The sequence below is a fragment of the Vipera berus genome (genome assembly GCF_964194415.1).
Source record: "Vipera berus genome assembly, chromosome: 15".
Lineage (NCBI taxonomy): Eukaryota > Metazoa > Chordata > Lepidosauria > Squamata > Viperidae > Vipera > Vipera berus.
In genome coordinates this window covers 3,516,276-3,538,312 of record NC_138218.1, presented here as the reverse complement: position 1 = coordinate 3,538,312, position 22,037 = coordinate 3,516,276, and positions in this window count along the sequence as shown.

Here is a 22,037-nt window from a genome sequence, read left to right as displayed (position 1 = left end):
GGGCAAAACGCTTTGCATGTTTTTGTTCCATCGTTTATAATTTGAACTGTACCTGTTTTTCCCCCCTGTTTTAAACTGTGATTACCTTTGCCTTTTAAAAAGATAAGAAGAGTTCAAATATGCTCAGGCCAGCAATTCACCTGAGTTATCTTGCACGGATGGATGGACACAAATTCTTTAAATAAATGAATAATAAACCCACTCTTTTCCTGGGAGGTCTTCAGGTTTAACCCCCTGCCTGCTGCAGGAATCCTCAAACAAGGGTAGTCCTTGATTTACGACTGGTTGCTTAGTGACTAAAGTTACAATGGACCCAGCTAAAAGTTACAAGCCACTTCTGAAGTTACAGTCCAGTGTCCACTCCTCCTGTAATCATGTGACTGCATTTTGGACTCTCAGCCAGCCCACACTGATGGCCCTTTGCAGGGCCCTGCAGCCACAAGACCGTGATTTACAGTGTTTTTCCCCCCTGGAAATTGTCATTTACTTCCTGATTTCTGGGGTGGAGGGAGTGGGGGGCAATCCCGTAGAGAACAATGGGTTCACTTAACATCATCAAATCCTGTTATATGATGACCCACTTTATGTCCATCACAACGTAAGAAGAGGCTAGACAGTCACTTGTCTGAAATGGTATAGGTTCTACTGCTTGAGGAGAGGGCTGGACTAGAAGACCTCCAAGGTCCCTTCCAGCTTCTATTCCTATTCCTATTCCTATTCCTATTCTATTCTATTCTTATTTCTCTATTCTATTCTATTCTATTCTATTCTATTCTATTCTATTCTATTCTATTCTATTCTATTCTATTCTATTCTATTCTATTCTATTCTATTCTATTCTATTCTATTCTATTCTATTCTATTCTATTTTCTTATTCTATATTCTATTCTATTCTATTCTATTCTATTCTATTCTATTCTATTCTATTCTATTCTATTCTATTTTCTTATTCTACAGTATATTCTATTCTATTCTATTCTATTCTATTCTATTCTATTCTATTCTATTCTATTCTATTCTATTCTATTCTATTCTATTTTCTTATTCTATATTCTATTCTATTCTATTCTATTCTATTCTATTCTATTCTATTCTATTCTATTCTATTTTCTTATTCTATATTCTATTCTATTCTATTCTATTCTATTCTATTCTATTCTATTCTATTCTATTATTCTATTCTATTCTATTCTATTCTATTCTATTCTATTCTATTCTATTCTATTCTATTCTATTCTATTCTATTTTCTTATTCTATATTCTATTCTATTCTATTCTATTCCATTCGATATTCTATTCTGTTCTATTCTATTCTAGTCTATTCTATTCTTTCTCCTTCCCTCCCTCTTTTCCTCCCTCCCTCCTTTTCTCAAGCTCCATCACTGGAGTTTTTAAAGAAGACATTAGACATTCACTGTCTGAGACAGTATAGGTTCTCCTGCTTGAGCAGGGGGCTGGACTAGAAGACCTCCAGGGACCCTTCCAGCTCTGCTGTATTCTATTCTAAATTGCCCAGGCTCAGTTATCTTTGTGACTCAAAGACTAGCTGTATTTGGTTTGTTTTCTTCTTTTCCCCTTTGCGGTGTAACAGGCTTTCTCCTAAACCAGGTTTCCTTCCTTCTGAGCCCCATCCTGGCTTTGCGTTGGCTTGCTGAGGGCTCACTCTCGGAGGGGAAAAGAGAAGGGCAGAGAAACTCCTCATTCAGGGCTTAATGCCTTCGTGCAGCTGGGTACACGGCCTTGTGGTGTCTTGTTGCCCGTGGCCAGCAAACGCTTCCGAAGGTTAAAGGTAAAGGTTCCCCCGCACATGCGTGCTAGTCGTTTCCGACTCTAGGGGCCGGTGCTCATCTCCGTTTCAAAGCCGAAGAGCCAGCGCTTGTCTGAGGACGTCTCCGTGGTCACGTGGCCGGCATGACTAGACGCCAAAGGCGCACGGAACGCTGTTACCTTCTCACCGGAGTGGTCCCTATTTTTCTACTTGCATTTTTACGTGATTTTGAACTGCTAGGTTGGCAGAAGCTGGGACGCGTAACAGGCGCTCACTCTGTTACGCGGCACTCGGGATTCGACCCGCCAAACTGCCGATCTTCTGATCGACAAGCTCAGCGTCCTAACCCACTGAGCCACCGCGTCCCTAAACGCTTCCTACACTGGCGTAAAAGAAGAGAAGAGGGTCCCCATTTCTAAGAAGAAGTGCAGGAAAGAAACCACCGTTGCAATCCAGCAATTTAAAGATGGCTAATTTCTTACCTTGACAGACACACAAAGCTGTCCGGTGAAAAAGAGGCTTTAAAACACCACCACCCCAAAATGAGGTCACAGCTTCCTTTCCAACAGAAGAAGATGGATGAGTCAAACACAAAAAGTGGTTTTCACCACATAAAGAAATACTGTACCATCAACTCACTCAGTGGGTAAGATCGGCCCCGACGCCAGCAAAGGACAAGATGACACAATTTTGGTGTGTGTGGCGTGAACGCAGCTGCTTGGTCCTGCACAATCCTGGTTAAGCGTGTTGGGCAAAGAAGCCCGTGGTCAATTGGGGTTTATTTTTCGTCTTCTCTGAGAGAGGGAACTGAGGTTGACATATTTTCCCCAATAAAAACTATCAAAGCCACCGCAAGCATTTTTTTCTTTCTTTCTTTCACTGTGTTATGAATTTGTGGGTTAATCACGATGGCGGACCCAACCATCAAGCCTCAATCCGGGATGGGGTGAGCTCAGCCATAACATGGGGGCCCTCCAGCCCTTTAATCTGTGATGGGGAAGGTTAAAAGCAGTTGTGCCCCCCCACCCCAAATGCCTCAGGAAGAAGTTGGGATCCTGAAAAAATGCAGAGAGGTTAATTCACAACATGGGGTGGGGATGGGGGCGGGGGTAAGGAGAATCTATGTAAAAGAGAAAGTCCTTCATTGCTTCATGCTTCCTAAGTGGATCCCAAGAGCAAATTTTGCTTTATGCAGAAGATCCGAGGATGTTTTCCAATGTGGGCAACTCTTTAAGACACTGCAACTACCAGATTTTATTTTTCTGCACTAAGGCTCAAGAAACACGTTTCTAGAAGCCAGCTGGAGAGGGTTAGTGGGCCAGGAAGAAGGTCCCACCTCATTGTGTTCAGCTTTCTGATTTACTTAATCTCGTGTGTTCGTTTTAATATTTAAAGTCTTAACGGTTTTGTACTCTTATGATAGGGACGCGGTGGCTCAGTGGGTTAGGACGCTGAGCTTGTCGATCACAAGGTCGGCAGTTTGGAGGGTCGAATCCCGAGTGCCGCGTAGCAGAGTGAGCGCCTGTTACTCATCCCAGCTTCTGCCAACCTAGCAGTTCGAAAGCATGTAAAAATGCAAGTAGAAAAATAGGGACCGCTACGGTGGGAAGGTAACAGCGTTCCGTGCGCCTTTAGCGTCTAGTCATGCCGGCCACATGACCACGGAGACGTCCTCGGACAAGCGCTGGCTCTTCGGCTTTGAAACGGAGATGAGCACCGGCCCCTAGAGTTGGAAACAACTAGCACGCATGTGCGGGGGAACCTTTACCTTTACCTTTACTCTCTTATGAGCCGCCCGCAGTTGCTTGGCAGGGAGATGGGCAAGCATATCAGTTTAATAAACAAACAGGCACGTAAGTTAAGAAACGACCTCGTCCTCAGCCCGTGAGCCTTCGATCTTCACAACCCCACAGTGATCAGTTTCTCAAGAAGCTAAAACCGGGGTGAACACTGCTCATGTAGCAGAGACTTCAGGCGGCAATTGACCATCCCACCTGCTCAGTCTTTGCAGGCGACTCTCGTACTTCTGGGTTGGGAAGCTGGACAAATGACCCTGAGGGAGACAGCCATGAACCGCTTCTGTAGGGTTGGCCAAGAGGTTGACTTCTCCGAGAAGGTCCAAGGAGCTGCCCTTAATGTGAGGGGAGAACCTGCCTTAGGCAGGAAAGCCATCTGGCTGACTGTGGGCCAATCACTAGGAGACGGCGAGTTCTAGTCCTGCCTTAGGCAGGAAAGCCGGCTGGGTGCCAATCATTAGGAGGCTGCGGGTTCTAAAGGCAAAGGTTTCCCCTGCCCAGTTGCCTCTGATTCTGGGACCGGTGCCCCTCTCTGTCTCTTAGCCGAGGGAGGCAGTGTTTCCCGAAGACCCTTTCCAGGTTCATGTGGCCAACATGACTGTACACCGAGGCGCATGGAACACGGTTATCTTCCCGCCAAAGGGATACTCATTTATCTACTGGCATTCGTATGCTTTCAGAAAGTGACAGAGTGACAGAGTTGGAAGGGATCTTGGAGGTCTTCTAGTCCACCCCCCCTCCCCCGCTTAAGCAGGAGACCTTATACAATTTGGCACAAGTGGCTGTCCAGCCTCTTCTTAAAAACATCCAGTGTTGGAGCTTTCCCAGCTTCTGGAGGCTGGTTGTTCCACTAATTAATTGTTCCAGATGTCGGGAAGTTTCTCCTTAGTTCCAGGTTGTTTCTCTCCTTGGTTAGCTTCCATCCGTTGCTTCTCGGCCTGCCTTCAGGTGCTTTGGAGAATTGCTTGACTCCCTCTTCTTTGGGGCAGCCCCTCAAATACAGGAAGACGGCTATCCTGTCACCCCCTAATCCATCTTTTCTCTAGACTAGACAAACCCAAATCCTGCCACTGTTTCCAATTGCTTAGGTGGGCAGGAGCTGGGGCAAGCTTTAGCCACTGAGCCCCCGCACCCCCCTGTGAGTTCTGGTCCTGCCTTAACCACCAAAAGGGTCTGGGTGGCTTTGGGCCAGTTCCCCTCTCTCTCTCAGCCCGACCCCCCCTCACAGTGTTATTGTAGTTGTGGGGAAAAGAGCAGGAGGAAGATTCCTTGGGTCTGTCCGCCACCTTGAGTCACTTGTGAAATTAATAAAGGCAGGATACAAATAAACAAAATAACGTTTGTGTCGGCAGGCAGGGAACGCCTCCCCTTCTCGTGGAAGTGGGGAGCAGGCCGAGCCCCAAGGAGGGAAGGGACGGGAGTCTTGGCGCGCTCCCTCTCCCCCCAGGGAGGCATCCAGAGGAGCAAAGCAGCTCGTGGGGCACCCTCGGCCTTGGCTGCGCTGGGCCCTGTGTCGCAACGACGCTCCTGCCTGCAACTTTTCCAGCTCCAGGGCGCCAGAAGGAGATAAAGAATCAGGGCGGGATGGCCGGGCAAGTTCGAACACCCCGCTGAGTGGCGGCTGCCAGCACTGAGCGTGAGAAAATACCAGACGGAGCAGCTCACAGATGTACGGAGCTGAGGGAGGTTGCATGGCAAGGCCGGGGTGGGGTCGCTGCTCCCCTCCTTTTGGTGTGCATCATCCAGGTTCAAGGCCGGCGTGTCAGCAGCCCCTCTCCCCAAAGGGTCAAGGCCGGACCCATTTCTCCTTTTCCGGAATCCCCTCTGTATGACACCCACTCAGCAAACCGAGGGGGCCAAGGACCCGAAGCAGAGGGAGTTGCAGGGCTGGGCCAAGAGGTCAAGACAGAGGCCACCGCTGTGCGCTCAAAGCCCCGCAAGTTCTCGCAAGCACCGTCTTGCGGCCGCCATCTTGACTTTTTGACAGCCTCTCAGGGATACCCCAAAGCAAGGCTCCGGAGCAGCCCCAGGAAAAGTTGGCTTCGGGGATCTCCTGCCTGAAGGAAAGGAAACGCACGGCTGGAAAAGAGGGCTAAAGATAAAGCTGTTTTGCATAACATCTGCACAGGATCGAAATCCCGGCTGCCGTTTCCAAGGTGGGGGGTGGGGGGGTGGGGGGACAAACTGGGTTGCCGGGTGGCACGCCAAAGGCAGCTCCCCGAGAAGCCGGTGGAGCCAAAGACAAGAATTACCTTTGATCTCATTAAATTTAATTTTCAATTGAGTTGCAATTATGCTGCCTTCATTAAATGCAGTTAATACCATGCTGCCTCCTGTAATTTGCCCTTTTCTTCTGGAAGCGTGTTCAAAATGACAATTTGCTGGCAATTTGGGGTGGGGGGGGTTGGGAGCCTCAGGAGATGAAGAGATGAAGAGGCAGAGCAGCTTCCAGCTTGGGTTGTCTGTTGGCCCCCTCCCCTTCATAAGGATGGACCCTCTTCTGCAAATGGGCACAAGAATATCAAGCTGTCCGAGCTTGACCTCTAGCTTGGGTCAAATTTAGGGTTAAGTACAGACTGGACAGCCCTCGGTGGAGGGGGTGTTTAATTTGATTAAGGCTGATTGTACCATCTGGTGCAATAATTGTATTTTGTTGATCCCACATTAGGATTTAGGATGGCGTGCATGTTGCTCGTGTTCAAATGGGCAAGAATCTCGCATCTCTGGGCATCCTGGCTTTATCTGCCCTCCTGTGGGCAGAGCTTGGGGGAAAAACTGGGAGGAAATCCAAATTATTCTCTCTCACCTCCAGGAAGTCTCAGTTGCAACTCCGGCGGACGTGAAGAGTTTAAGCAAGGTTTGGCCTAGTTCAGGGGTAGGCAACCTTGGCTCTTTTGTGACTCGTGGACTTCAACTCCCAGAATTCCTGAGCCAGGCTGGCTGGCTCAGGAATTCTGGGAGTTGAAGTTCACGAGTCATAAAAGAGCCAAGGTTGCCTACCCCTGGCCTAGTTAGTCCAGGGATAGTAGACCACCAGGGGATCCCAGATTGGACTTGGAGCTAGGAAAAAATACCCTGGGAGCAGGCAGTAGCAAACTACTTTTGCAGTGTAGCCAACAAAGCTTCACGATTTATGGCAAACCACTCTGGGATTTTTAATTGGGAGAGGTGTATACATGCTTTAAACCAACAAATACATAAAATGAATTCACCCTGCAGGTACTTTTAGCTCTACCTGGGCTTATCTGTCTAGAATGATGCAAGCGGATGACATGTTTAATTTAATTTAATTTAATTTAATAATAAAAAAGGACATGTTCCATTCGCATCTTTCTTCTTCTTTTGGAAAAGAGCAGGTGAGCATCCAATGTGCTTTTGAGGGCATGTCTGGACAAAAAAAAAATTCCTTTGATTGAGGAGATCCCCATAACGTCTTCTTGAGAAAAAAAAGGGCAAAATATTTGAGTGAGGCCCAAAATGCTGGAAAAAAAAGACAATGATGGTCTTCTCTTCTCTTCTCTTCTCTTCTCTTCTCTTCTCTTCTCTTCTCTTCTCTTCTCTTCTCTTCTCTTCTCTTCTCTTCTCTTCTCTTCTCTTCTCTTCTCTTCTCTTCTCCTCTCCTCTCCTCTCCTCTCCTCTCCTCTCCTCTCTTCTCTTCTCTTCTCTTCTCTTCTCTTCTCTTCTCTTCTCTTCTCTTCTCTTCTCTTCTCTTCTCTTCTCCTCTCTTCTCCTCTCCTCTCCTCTCCTCTCCTCTCCTCTCCTCTCTTCTCTTCTCTTCCCTTCCCTTCCCTTCCCTTCCCTTCCCTTCCCTTCTCTTTCAGACAAATAGCTAGAATAGAATAGAGTAGAGTAGAGTAGAGTAGAATAGAATAGAATAGAATAGAATAGAATAGAATAGAATAGAATAGAATAGAATAGAATAGAATAGAATAGAATAGAATAGAATAGAATAGAATAGAATAGAATAGAATAGAATAGAATAGAATAGAATAGAATAGAGTTGGAAGGGACCTTGGAGGTCTTCTAGTCCGGCCCCCTGATCAACCAGGAGATCCTATACCATCTCAGAAAAGTGACTGTCTAGCCTCTTCTTAAAAATCTCCAGTGATGGAGCTCCTGTGATTTCTGGTGGCAAGCTGTTCCACTGGTTAATTGTCCTCACTGTCAGGAAGTTTCTCCTTAATTCCAGGTTGCTTCTCTCTTTGATCAGTTTCCAACCATTGTTTCTCGTCCTTCCCTCTGGTGCTTTGCAGAATAATTTGACCCCCTCTTTTTGGTGGCAGCCCCTCAAATAGTGGAACACTGCTATCTTGTCTCCCCTATTTCCTCTTTTCTTTAGACTAGCCAAGCCCAAGTCCCGCAGCCGTTCTTCGTATGTTTTAGTCTCCAGGCCTTTGATCATCTTAATTGCTCTTCTCTGAATTTTTTCCAAACTCTCAACATCTTTTTTGTGATAGGGTGACCAAAACTGGCTGCAGTATTCCAGGTGTGGCCTCACTAGCGTTTTATCAAGCGGTACTAATACCTCGCATGATCTTGATTCTGTGACTCTGTTTATGCAACCCAGGATTGTATTAGCTTTTTTGGCTGCTGCAGCACACTGCTAGCTCAGACTTTTCTTAAAAACCTCCAGTGATGGAGCGCCCACGATTTCTGAAGGCAAGCTGTTCCACTGGTTAGGAAGTTTCTCCTTAATTCCAGGTTGCTTCTCTCTTTAATTAGTTTCCATCTTGTTATGTCGTGGGTTCTGGTGAGCAGGAATGAAGACACATGGCTGAGTGTAGAGAAACTCATTCTTTATTTCTTGATGGTGCTGTACTTGAGCTTGGGCTGCTTCCAGCCCCAATATATAGCCAGCCCCTATGGTAGCAGCCAATAGGATTGAACCCGCGCTTGCCGCCAGAGGCTGACCAATTGCAGGCCCGGAGACGGCCTGTCTGGGTTGCTGGAGAGCCGTTAGCTCTCCAGCAACGCACGTGGTGTGGTACCCAAAAGCCCAGTACATAACACATCTGTTGTTTCTTGTCCTGCCCTCTGGTGCTTTGGAAAATAAGTTGACCGCCTCCTCTTCTTTGTGTCAGCCCCTCAAATATTGGAACACTGCTATCCTGTCCCCCCCCAGTCCTTCTTTTCTCTAGACTGGCCAAACCCAAATCCTGCAAGTGTTCTTCATATGTTTTTGTCTCTGGGCAAAGGGAAAAAAGAAAGGCGTGGCGCTGATTTCCAACTCTCTTTGGTGCAGTAAAGTACGATAATAACATCAAACCTCAACTTTTTACTTTTACACAGTAGGATAAACTAGCCATTTCGATAGCAACAATCCTATCTAATCGGTAAACCCAAGAATCAAAGTTTCATTTCCCCCCCCCCACCCCACGCACAAAGTCCAGAAGCGGTTTCCAGGTAGACCAAAAAAAAAAAAAAAGCAATCGTGGTTTTTTTTCCCCCTTTAATCAAAGCCGTCATTTTAGTCATCTCTGCTAACTCCACCAACTCCCATCCTACGTTTTTCTCGAAGGCTTCTTTGATTAGGAGTTCAAACAGATCTCCTTGCTGTGGCAGGTTTATTGGGCCTCACAAAGGCATCCCCCACCTGTAGCTTTTGAATACCCCACCCCACCCCCGTGGAGCAGCGGGGCTGAGTGTTTTGATTCTGAATTATTTATTTATTTATTATTGGGATTTATATGCCGCCCTATCTCCCGAAGGACTCAGGGCAGCTAACAACAATAACATACAATAATACAGAAGTTAAAAGAAAAATTAAATTAATGGCCCTGTAGAATAAATTAAAATTAAAATAAGTTAAAATTAAAGTTAAAAATTAAAAACATAATTAAAATCCCTGTCAGTCCAGGTCAGCCTGGTGGAAAAGGAGTGTTCCATAAAGGCAGCAAAAGGGTCTGTTCCCCGATCGGGCAGCATCCGGATCGCGCTGAAATACTTGTTTCTGGAACCTGCCCGGTGCCAAGTCGCCGTTACGTGAGCCTCTTTTGTCTGCTACGGTTGAGAACACGGGGAATGGCCTTGCCCAGACATGTCCCTGGCAGATCCAGGCTGCCCGCTCCTGTGCAAAAAAAAAAAAAGGGGGGGGATTTTATCTCGTGCCTGAAAGGAGAGAAGTGCAAAACAGCCAACGGGCCTCTCCTTTTTCAGACCCTTGTTCTGCACACTCCACCGCACCCCGATGCTCCAAGGACTTTTGGTTTTCTGTGCTTTTTGAATGCCAGTGTCAACCACGTTGCTCCTGCCAAAGACGGATATTTTGGGGAGGGGCAGTTCGGAGGAGGGGGGGCCAGGCAGCCCAAATACCATCCAGGTCCCTTTCAAGCCTCATCTGCTGCAAGCACTAGGTGAGGGACAAACAACTCAGGCCTGGGGTGCCTCTGCCCAAATTGGCTGCAGCCTGCTCTTGGAGAGGACCCCAGTCTTAGCAGGACCCCAGTTTGGGGGTGGGGGAGGGGTCTGGCCAAGACTTCCCTCTTCTCTCCTCCCCTCCCAAGAAGTGCGAGATTCACCCACAGGATGTTGGATCAGCTGGAGATGCGGCTTCCCCCTTTGCGTGACGCCGCCCAAGTTCAGAGAAGAACAGCTAAGATGATCCAAGGCCTGGAGACCGAAACATAGGGAGAACGGCTGCGGGACTTAGCTCTGGCTAGTCTAAAGAAAAGAAGAAATAGGGGAGACAGGATAACTGTGTCCAGTATCTGAGGGGCTATCTCAAACAAGAGGGGGTCAAACTATTCTCCAAAGCACCGGAGGGAAGGACGAGAAACAACGGTTGGAACCTGACCAAAGAGAGAAGCAACCTGGAATTGAGGAGAAACTTCCTGACAGTGAGGACAATTAACCAGTGGAACTGCTTGCCACCAGAAATCGTGGGTGCTGCATCACTGGAGGTTATTAACAAGAGACTGGACAGTCACTTGTCTGAAATGGTATAGGTTCTCCTGCTTGAGCAGGGGCTGGACTAGAAGACCTCCAAGGTCCCTTCCAGATTCTATTCCTATTCCTATTCCTATTCTATTCCATTTCATATTTCATATTTCATATTTCATATTATTTCATATTTCATATTTCATATTTCATATTTCATATTTCATATTTCATATTTCATATTTCTATTCTATTCTATTCTATTCTATTCTATTCTATTCTATTCTATTCTATTCTATTCTATTCATTCTGGCCAGAGGGAGGGGGCTGTGGCAAAACCGGCTTTTGCCCAGGCATCTCATTCCAGAGAATTTCTTGGGGGCCCCACCCCATAAGTTGAAAGCCAGAGCGATTGCAATTGCAACCCATCCTTTCGTCAGCAAGCCAGGCGGCCTTTTTGCTCTGGCATCATCCTGGCTGGCAGAGGGGGCTAAGCTCCTCCAAAGCCTGAAACGATCAGAGTGCAGTTTGGAGATAGACACCCCCACCCCCCTTACAGGAGCAAACCTGTCCCCACAATTGGAGGGGCTTTTCAGGGAACCCCCAGCCTGAGATGCTGTCTGGGCTGGGACAAGCCCTGTCGGCACCTGTCGCTTCGTCAGAGGGGAACAGCCCCTTTCTGGCAGGCAGCTGTCACAGGATCTGGCCCACCTGCAAGAGCACAGCACCTGGGTAGGTTGGTGCCATGAGGCCCAGCCCCTGCAGGGGACAAGGAAGGAAGGAAGGAAGAAGGAAGGAAGGAAGGAAGGAAGGAAGGAAGGAAGGAAGGAAGGAAGGAAGGAGGAAAGAAGGAAGGAAGTAAGGACGGAAGAAGGAAGGAAGGAAGGAAGGAAGGAAGGAAGGAAGGAAGGAAGGAAGGAAGGAAGGAAGGAAGGAAGGAAGGAAGGAAGTGTGGAAAGAAGGAAGGAAGGAGAGGAAGAAAGGGATGGAAAGAAGGAAAGAAGGAAGGAAGGAAGGAAGAAAGAAAGAAGGAAAGAAAGAAAGAAAGAAAGAAAGAAAGAAAGAAAGAAAGAAAGAAAGAAAGAAAGAAAAGGAAGGAAGGAATGGAAAGAAAGAAAGAAGGAAGGAAGGAAGGGATGGAAAGAAAGAAGGAAGGAAGGAAGGAAAGGAAGGAAGGAAGGAAGAAAGAAAGGAAGGAGGGAGAAGGGAAGGGAAGGGAAGGGAAGGGAAGGAAGGAAGGAAGAAAGAAAGAAAGGAAGAAAGGAAGGAAGGAGGGAGAAGGGAAGGGAAGGGAAGGGAAGGGAAGGGAAGGGAAGGAAGGAAGGAAGAAAGAAAGAAAGGAAGAAAGGAAGGAAGGAGGGAGAAGGGAAGGGAAGGGAAGGGAAGGGAAGGGAAGGGAAGGGAAAGAAAGAAGGAAGGAAGGAAGGAAGGAAGGAAGGAGGAAGGGCCACTGCACCAGGCGGCCGGACTGCCTCGTGAGGGACTCGTGCCGGCGTCCAGACTCCAAGCAGACCGGCTCGGCAGCCTCTCGCCCGGCGTCCTCCCCACCTGCTCCCCTGCCCTTCCCGGCTGCCACGGCGGGTGTGTCTCTGCCTGCAGGCCACAAGAGCAGGCTGGCTGCTGTCCAGGCGAGGGATCGAAACCTTCAGCCTGCGGCCACAACGAAGCACAGGAGGCCTCCAGACCCTCCAAAAGGCCACCTTGGATCCGGCACCAGTGGGGGTGGGGTGGGGCTAAATGGAGCCCAGGGTTGCCCAACGCTGGAATTTGGATCGTGTGGATGCTGCACTGGAAGGGCTGGTCCTAAGTCGCTTTTTTGGGTGACCTTGCCACTTCCAACTGAACAAATTGTTGTAAGTCAAGGACTAGCTGTACATGCAGTCCTCTGCTTATGACCGCAGTTGAGCCCAACATTTTCGTTGCTAAGTGAGACATTTGTTAAGCGGGTTTTGCCCCACTTTATGATGAATCCCCGCAGTTGTTAAATTAGGAACGTGGTTGTTCAATGAATCTGGCTTCTTCCCTGTTGACTTTCCTGGTGAGAAGGTCACAAAAGGGGATCACACGAGCCCAGGACCCTGCGACCGTCATAAGTATGAGTCAGTTTCCAAGTGTCTGAATTTTGATCACGTGACCGGAGGGATGCTGCCACGGTCGTGTGAAAAACGGTCAATAAGTCACTTTTTTCAGTGCCATTGGGACTTTGAATGGTCACTAAATGAACTCTTGTAAGTCGAGGACTAGCTGGCAAGGAATCCCAGCATCACAGACAGGATGAGTTGGACGGGGGAAGTTGAAGGTTATCTCAGCCAAGTCCTGCCCCGTACAGGAATCCTTTCACCTGAGCTAGCCAGGGACCCTCTAGCTCTCCTCTGGGTGCCTCCATGAGGAGACGCCTTCTGTGCTTGACCAGCCTTATGGAACAGAATGGAATGGAACAGAACAGAATATAGAGTAGAGTAGGCTAGGGTAAGGGACACGGTGGCTCAGTGGGCTAGGACTCTGAGCTTGTCGATTAGAAGGTCGGCAGTTTGGCGGGTTGAATCCCGAGTGCCGCGTAACAGAGTGAGCGCCTGTTACTCATCCCAGCTTCTGCCAACCTAGCAGTTCGAAAGCATGTAAAAAATGCAAGTAGAAAAATAGGGACCGCTACGGTGGGAAGGTAACAGCGTTCTGTGCGCCTTTGGCGTCTAGTCATGCTGGCCACATGACCACAGAGACATCCTCGGACAAGCGCCGGCTCTTCGGCTTTGAAACAGAGATGAGCACTGGCCCCTAGAGTTGGGAACAACTAGCACGCATGTGCGGGGGAACCTTGACCTTTACGTAGGATAGGGTAGGGTAGGGTAGAGTAGAATAGAAAATAGGAGAATGAGAAGGGAAGGGAAGGGAAGGGAAGGGAAGGGAAGGGAAGAGAAGAGAAGAGAAGAGAAGAGAAGAGAAGAGAAGAGAAGAGAAGAGAAGAGAAGAGAAGAGAAGAGAAGAGAAGAGAAGAGAAGAGAGGGATTTCGTAGGTCATCTAGTCCAACCCGCCACCCAAGCAGGAGACCCCACCCCATTTCTGACAGATGGAAGTCTCTTCTTGAAAGCCTCCAGTGATGAAGCTCCCTCAACTTCTGAAGGCAACTTCTGTTCTGTCGGATGGTTGTTCTCACTGTCAGGAAATGTCTCCTTATTTCTAGGTTGACTCTCTCCTTGGTCAGTTTCCATCCGTTATTCCTTGTCTGCCCTTCAGTTACTTTGGAGAATAGGTAGACCCCCTTCTCTCTGTGAGACCCCCCCTCAAATACTGGAAGACTGCTATCGTGTCTCCCCTGCTCCTTCTCTTCACTGGCCTCACCGTTCCCAGTTCCTCCAACTGTCCTTCAACCTTTGTCCTCAGGAGATTCCTTCTCAAGATCCATCCGGAATCCCTTTTCTTTCATTTCACCTGCTGCTTCTTCCCAGGCCAAAATCTTCTTGCAGATCAAAGAGTTTTCACTATCCCTGCATCACCGCGATGCTCTTCTGGGTCTTCCCTTTCGCCAAGCACAGTTGCATAGAGCCAGGCAGCTTTAGGGAAAAGTGGGTCTCTGGGGGTAACGCCAGACAGACAACCCATCACCCACCGCAGCGGGGATATTTAAATTAAAGACGGCCAGGTGTCTAAAATATATTTGAAAATCTCCCAAAGTATTCCTACGAAGGTGAAAAATCAGTGAAACTTATCAGCAGCAATTTGTCGAAAAGTCACAGAGGCCATTCAAGGATATGGTTTGGATCATACAGGTAGTCCTCGAGTTATGACGAGTGATGGTCAAAGAGACAACAGTGCTGAAGGAAGGCATTTACGACTGGCCCTCAGGGTTCAGTAAGAGTTTCTGACAGTGGTTTGGGATAAGGAAGGAGACAGTTTGGGAAGCACCGGCTTAGATTCATCCTGGGTTGCAGGGACAGATTCTTACGGATTTCCCCCCGAGACAGACTAGCTTCACGTAAATCCTAAGGGCTTCACCTGGATGGCCGAGAGGAGCTTTTGAAGGCCGCCTGCCAGGAGACCCCAGAGCTTCTTGGTGCAGAGGAGGCTGCTGGATGAGAGGGGCCAGGGGTCCCACCCAGCAAGGCATTGCTACGTGTGTCTGTGTGCTACGTGCACACAACCTGGTCTGAGTCAAAAGCTGCCCTTGCTCTTTGCATGCCGGGGACTGCACTTCCCAAACATCAGGCTAAAAACCACATTTCTTTTTAACCGATGTTTGAGGAGAATTCCAAACATATCTGTTGTGTAAGTGAGTTCTTTGGAGGCAGTAAGCGAGACGCGAGGTTGCAAACAGGAACGTTGCTTTATTGAGGCAAACAGGAACAGAACTGAAACAGAGGCTTCTGCGCAGCTACTTATACGGTTGGCCACTAGGCGGCGGCCAATAGTTTAAAGGAGCCCATTCCCACCCTGAATCAACCAATGATCTTCTTGGAGACAGCTTGTCTGGCAAGTCAGTGACCGTTACACAGACACACCAATTGAGCAACCTTAAGTAGCATTCAAACAGACACGTGAAACAGTTCGAGTAAAATCCCAACACATTACAATATCGTTAAGAAATTCTGTGTTCCAGGATGTACAAGTAGCCCTCGGCGTACGACCACAATTTGAGCCCCAAATTTATGTTGCTAAGTGAGAAATTTGTTTTGCCCCATTTTATGACTTTCCTGGCCACGTTTGTTCAGTGAATCACCGCAGTTCTTAAATTAGCCACACAGCCGTTAAGGGAATCTGGCTTCCCCCCCCCCCCTGGACTTTGCTTGCCAGAAGGTCGCAAAAGCAGATCCCACGACGCCCGGGACACTGCGGCCGTCATAAATGCGAGTCGGTTGTCAAGCAGCCAAATATAAATCACGTGATCGCGGCAACGGTCGTAACTGTGAAAAATGGTAAATGAGTCCCTTTCTTCAGTCCTATTGCAACTTTGAACGGTCACTGAACGAAGTGTCGTAAGGTGAGGGCTACCTGTATTTAAGAATGTGTCTCTTCAGTGGCGTGGCAGGGACGTTTTGGAAGACTGGGGGAGCTGCTCCCTTTGGGGGTGGGGGCCATCTGATTGTTGTCACCTGGACTGAAAAGACAAAATCTTTTTTTTTAAAAAAAAAAAAAAATTACGCATTTTTCTACTTAGGACCAGATCCCCAGAGCGGGCAGCAATGATTAAGTGAGCTGTACAAAATGCGCCCCCCCCGGCTGCACAGCAGCCCTCTGGGGCCCCCAGTCTCCTGCCTTTGTCTTGGTTTGACCGATGACGCCCGCTTTGTTTACAGAAGATGCCACCGTGCTTCCTTAAACCGTGGCCCATGGCTACGGTTCGGCTTGCCACAGGTCCGCCTCTTGCACAAGCCTGCCTAATGCTGAGCTGAGCTTCCACGGAATCCTGAGCCTGTCGTGACTCCCTGAATTGCTCTGGAGTCCCATCTAAACGGACTCCCCCCCAACAACACCCCTCGAGGGACCCACGGTGAACCCTAAGGCTGCAATGTGGGGCAGTTTGATGGGCTTAAACCCTTCCCCCCCCATGGATGCTCACACAGCTGGGCTACGCAGGTGCCAAGGTGAGCTCCAGACAGCAGTTTGTGAGTCATCCCGAACATGACTTTCTTTGTATTTATGTTTAATTTCTTCTCCTTCCCCCTCCCCAAAGTAATAAAATACTCGTGAGATACCAAAAAAAAAAAAAACCACCCCGACACGTCGAGGCCTGAAGGATAATTGCCAAAGCAGATGATGCAACCTGCCTCATGGAGGGGGGCGGCGGGGGAGGGGGCTTCCTTGAAGCAGCCCAAGTCATTTTGCAGCCTCGGGAAAAGATGTGTCGGCACCCCCATCCCTGCTTCCCTCTGCCCCCGCCAGGCCAAGCGGGGCAATGGACGCTTACGTTTCAGTGTGGGAGGGGAGATGCCCCCCCCTTTCCATTGCCTGAAGAAATCAGGCCGTCTGGGGAAAGGGACCCCGAATGGCCACCGGCAATTGGGTGCCACAGACGCCCTGGAGCTCTGCTTGGCTACCACTCCAGGCCCAGGAGCACCTTGCATCTGCCACGGTCTCCTTCCCACCAGAGAGTGGGATTACTGGGAGATCTTGATTTAAGGAAGGCCTTCCTCTGTAGGCAGTGGAGGAGAGTTCAGAGATCCAGGCTGGGTCAGCAGCAAGGAAGCCCACCCAGCCAGCCAGCCCCTCTGCCTCCTCTCGCTAAGATCCCCATCTGCTTCTTCCTTGGTCTCCTGCTTCTTGAAGACCAGAAGGAGGCCTTGTGAGAAGCACAGAACCAGAGGGATGGAAAGAATCTCGGAGATCTTCTAATGCAGGGCTTTTCAACCAGTGGTACGGGTACCACCTGTGGCACATTGGCACCTGGCAGGTGGTACGCGGCCATCCTAGGAATGTGGTAGCGGGGGAGGGGAATGAGCTGAACCGGTGGCAGCACCTCACAAGCCTGAGCAAGAGACGGCTGGAGCTGTCAGGGCTCAGCAGAAGCGCCAGGATCAGCGCCAGGATCCAGCTGGAGCTTGGCACTGATCCTGGCGCTTCTGAGCCCAGAAGAAGCACTGATCAGCTGGAATGTTGCAGCATGCATCTCCAGGGTCTTGTGGTCTTAGCTGAGGCTAAGTCATCAGACAATCCATTCACTCCATCATCTGCCTCTTCCCTTCTTCCCCTACGGTACCTATTCAATCAGAAAAGAGCTAGAAGGGACCTTGGAGGTCTTCTGGGACAGGGCTTTTCAACCAGTGGTACGGGTACCACCTGCGGTACATTGGCACCTGGCAGGTGGTACGCGACTATCCTAGAGAAGTGGTAGAGGGGGAGGGGAACGAGCGGAACCGGTGGCAGCACCGCACAAGCCTGAGCGAGAGACGGCTGGAGCTGCAGGGCTGTCGGGGCTCAGCGGAAGCGCCAGGATTGGCTGTGGCTTGGGGGGCACTTTTTTCAGTGCCATTGTAACTTTGAACAGTCACTAAGCGAACTGTTGTAAGTCGAGGACTACCTGTACTTCACCACATTTTTCCTTTTTTTGGGGGTCATCAAGTTTTTGACCCCTTGCTAGGCGACTGGTGGTACTCAGATGTTGCCATATCCTAAAAGTGGTACAATGGGTGAAAAAGTTGAAAAGCCCTGTTCTAATGCAACCCTCTGCCCAGGTCAGGTGTCCTCAGTCCATCTTGGACAAAGGTTTGTCCAATTTTTTTTCCTTGAAACTCTCCAGTGACGGAATGTCCATAGCTCCAGGAGGCAAAGGTCTGTGGAGACACTCAGAGCTGAAGAAGCTTCTTGGATGAGAAGCGAAACGTCTTCAAAGAAAAACCAGGAAGTCCAGTTGCCTCTTGAAAACGCACCTCTGGGGCATCCCGGAGGCAAGCTGTCCCACTGCTTAATTGTTGTGGAGGGTGCCTGGCAGAGGGACCCTGTTTGGGCATTAAAACTGTGCCCTCACCCTGTGCAAAGACCGTGCCTCTTAAAGCATCACCATTCATGTTTTAACCCCAGCACAGCACAGCAGGCGTGTTAAAACTGGGTTCATTTCATTTCCCTCTCTTTTGGGTGCTGAGCGAGAAAATGTGTGACGGCAGAAGCACTAAACTTCAGCCGCCATCCGTTCCTTGTCGCTGGTGGGCTGATAGGAACTGTAGTCCAAAACACTGGGCTGGCATTGGTCTGCCTGGAAGAGCTTGAGGTCTCCTCTGCCAGAGAAGACCAACTAAGATGATCTAAGGGCCTGGAGGCTAAAAACATACGAAGAACGGCTGCAGGACTTGGGTTTGGCTAGTCTAAAGAAAAGAGGAAATAGGGGAGACATGATAGCAGTGTTCCAGTATCGGAGGGGCTGCCACAAGGCGGAGGGGGTCACGTTACTCTCCAAAGCACCAGAGGGAAGGATGAGAAACAACGGTTGGAAACTGATCAAAGAGAGAAGCAACCTGGAATTAAGGAGAAACCTCCTAACAACGAGGACAGTTAACCAGTGGAACAGCTTGCCACCAGAAATCGTGGGCGCTCCATCACTGGAGGTTTTTAAGAAGAGACTAGACAGCCACTTATCTGAGATGGTCTAGGTTCTCCTGCTTAAGCGGGGGGCTGGACTAGAAGGCCTCCAAGATCCCTTCCACCTCTTTTCTATTCTACTCCAGGCCCACTTTATTCTCCAGTAAATATTATTTACGATATCAAACAAGACCGCGCCTTCCTAGCCACAGGTGGCAAAAACACCATTCAAAGCTGGTAACAAGAAGGAGATTTATTCTCGTTTCAATCAAAAGGCTTGTTTGAAGAAAGGCTTAAGTCCTTTTTCTCAAAGCCGGACGAGCAGGTCTCAACACACCAGCCGGGTTATGCCTTCCGTAACCTGAGAGCCGAGGCAGACAATGGGCCTTTCCCTTTGCCCAGCAGATGGGCCTGGCAGCAGCTGGCCAACAGCACCTTCCCTGCCAACCTTGATGCCCAGACGGGTTCATGCCGAAATCTCTCCAACAGAGAATTTAGCAACTGAAAGGCACTTCAGAACTACGCTTAGAAAATCATCACGCAAACAGTGCGAGATTTATTTTACTATTGATTTGATTCGATTGATTTGATTTCTATCTCCACCCATTCCGTATGTATGTGACTCTGGGCAGCTTTAGAAAAGTAGATAAGAACGAATCAGCCCATACTTATAGGAGTATCTCGGTACTCCCATGTTACACCACTCCTGCACGAGCTGCATTGGCTTCCGGTTGCCCTCCGGGTGCGATTCAAGGTGCTGGTAATAACCTTTAAAGCCCTACATGGCTTAGGCCCGGGGTACTTGCGAGACCACCTGCTGCCATTGTCAACCTCCCATCGCCCGGTTCGCTCCCACAGAGTCGGCCTCCTCAGGGTGCTGTCGGCCAGGCAATGCCGGCCGGTGACCCCCACAGGGAGAGCCTTCTCTGTGGGCGCGCCGACCCTCTGGAATGAACTGCCCCCGGAGCTGCGGACAGCCCCAGACCTTCGGTCCTTCCACCGTGACCTGAAGACCTGGTTGTTCCAACAATCGGGCCTGGACTGACTACAGTTTTTAATTAGGCTTTTTACTGGGTTAAATTGTCTCGTAATTTTGCATTTATTGTTTAATTCTTTTTTAAAAAAATTAACTCTATGTTTTTTAATTTTTATTGTTGTGAGCCGCCCTGAGTCCTCAGGGAGAAGGACGGCATATAAATCAAATCAAATCAAATCAAAATCATACTATTGTTGAAAGAAAAATCAGGTCCAGTTCCAAGCCGGGAGTCAATAAAATGGAGGCTGAGACGTTGGAAATAAAAAATGGAGGCTGCTTAGGAAAGATGGTTCCTATTTATTGATGAGCAGAACCAGCAACATGCCATGCAGTTCTGGGATGGAAATGGAGTGGAGAGCGGGTGGATCTTTAGCGGGCTCTGAGACTTTGAAGTGGAAATGTTTCTGGGTTGTGCAATGAGGTGGGCTTTTGTGTCCTTTGCTAGTCTAATGGTGGTGGGTTAATCCTATTATGTCCTAAAGGCCATGTCCTGTCCTTAGAGGTTTGGGTGGGTGAATGTAAATTCTTAATTGCATCAGCTGTGGGGGCTGGGGGTGTTTTGTTTATGAATAGATTGACCCAGTCTTTCTTAATATCCATCTCTAAAGAGGATTCTGCTTGAGGCTATTATAAGAAAGACTGGGGCTGCTTTCTGCCTTTGTTAAGATTTTTCTTCTTCAGGGGAAATATTCTATCCTGCCTTTTTTTTTAATAGTCCCCAAAATATTTCATTCTCTGGGGGGAGTGTGATGACTCCCTACACCAGGGAACTTCAAACTTGGCCCTTTTATGACTTGTGGACTTCAACTCCCAGAATTCCTCAGCCAGGCATGCTGGCTGAGGAATTCTGGGAGCTGAAGTCCACAAGCAGGGGTCTTCAAACTTGGCCCTTTTATGACTTGTGGACTTCAACTCCCAGAATTCCTCAGCCAGGTGTGCCTGGCTGAGGAATTCTGGGAGTTGAAGTCCACAAGTCATAAAAGGGCCAAGTTTGAAGACCCCTGCCTACACTATAAAATAAAAATACATTGCAACTATCAGCAAAGGTGGGCTCTGTCTCGCTCGCTCGCAGCGTCCCAGGCCTGAACAGAAACCAAATTTGGAGGGCCAGGAGGCTCAGGGCTCACCTAATCTCAGACAGAATGATGTCAAGGCTGCTAACATCAGATGTTCTTGCTTTGACAGATGCTCTCCAGAAAAGGTCCCACAGCAGAAGAAGCCACCCAGGAGAAAATCTGGTTTCAGACTCTGCTCCTTGGGATGCCATGATGCCTGCCAAGGTGCAGACCATTGCTGGGTGAGATGGCCAGAGGATGGACAAGGGTGACCCTCAAGGGCTCCAGAACAACCGTGAGATCCCAGGTGAGCTGGGGAACGTCACAAGTTAACTTGGCCAAGAGGCCCGAAATTGCAGACTGGCTTCTGAAACCTCCTCCAGACTGGGCCTCTTGTGATCTTTTGGCAGAGGCCCAGCAGGGCAGGGCACCACCTATTTTTCTTGCCTCCCAGGTAAAATTCTCCAACCTTGGGAAACGAGCGGAATCGTTTGCCTGCCGAAGGAAGCTGCCAGGTTCCCACAGGATTAAAAAAAAAGATAGGAATCCTGGCGCACCAAGATCTGTAGCCCTGAGGCATCTGTGGAGCGTTGGAAGGAGGGGGAGGAGGGAGGGGGCTTCTCCCCTAAAACAACAACAACAGCAAAGAATTAAAAAGAAATCCTGGCAGCCAAAAATGATTTTCTCTTCTGGCATCAGATGTTGTCGGCAGCCAGATGTGTCTTTGCAGCTGCCCCATGCAGGACCAGCCCTTGACTCTTGGCTGATAAGGGCCAGCTGCCTGGGGTGATCTGAGCAGGGGGCTGGAGGCGAAAGCATGTAAGGAAGGGTTGCTGGAATTGGGTATGTCTAGTCTGGGGGATAGGCAACCTTGGCTCTTTGATGACTCCTGGACTATTCTGGCTCAGGAATTCTGGGAGTTGAAGTCCACAAGTCATAAAAGAGCCAAGGTTGCCTACCCCTGGCCTAGTCTAACGAAGAGAAGGACGCGGGGTGTCCAATCTCTCAGGGGCTGCCCCAAAGAAGAGGGAGTCAAGCTATTCTCCAAAGCGCCCAAAGGCAGGACAAGAAGCAACGGGTGGAAACTGATCAAGGAGAGAAGCAACCTAGAACTAAGGAGAAACTTCCTGACAGTTAGAACAATTAATCAGTGGAACCACCTGCCTCCAGAAGTTGTGGGTGCTCCAACACAGGAAGTTTTTTAAGAAATAGGGTATAGGGTTTCCTGCATGAGCAGGGGGTTGGACTAGAAGAACTCCAACATCATTTCCAACTCTGTTGTTGTTGTTGTTGTTGTTGTTATTCCTTTGGGCGTAGTTAGAATTTCAGGGCATGAAGAGAGCCCATTCAGAAAATGAGGGCCTGGGGGCTCACCTCTTCAGAACATGGCAGCCCAGGTGGGCAGGAGCCACTCACAAGCCCCCTTGACCATGAAGCAACTCGGGTGCTCGCAGGGTTTGAAGGCCTCCTTACCAAGAATGGATGCCTAAAAGGAAG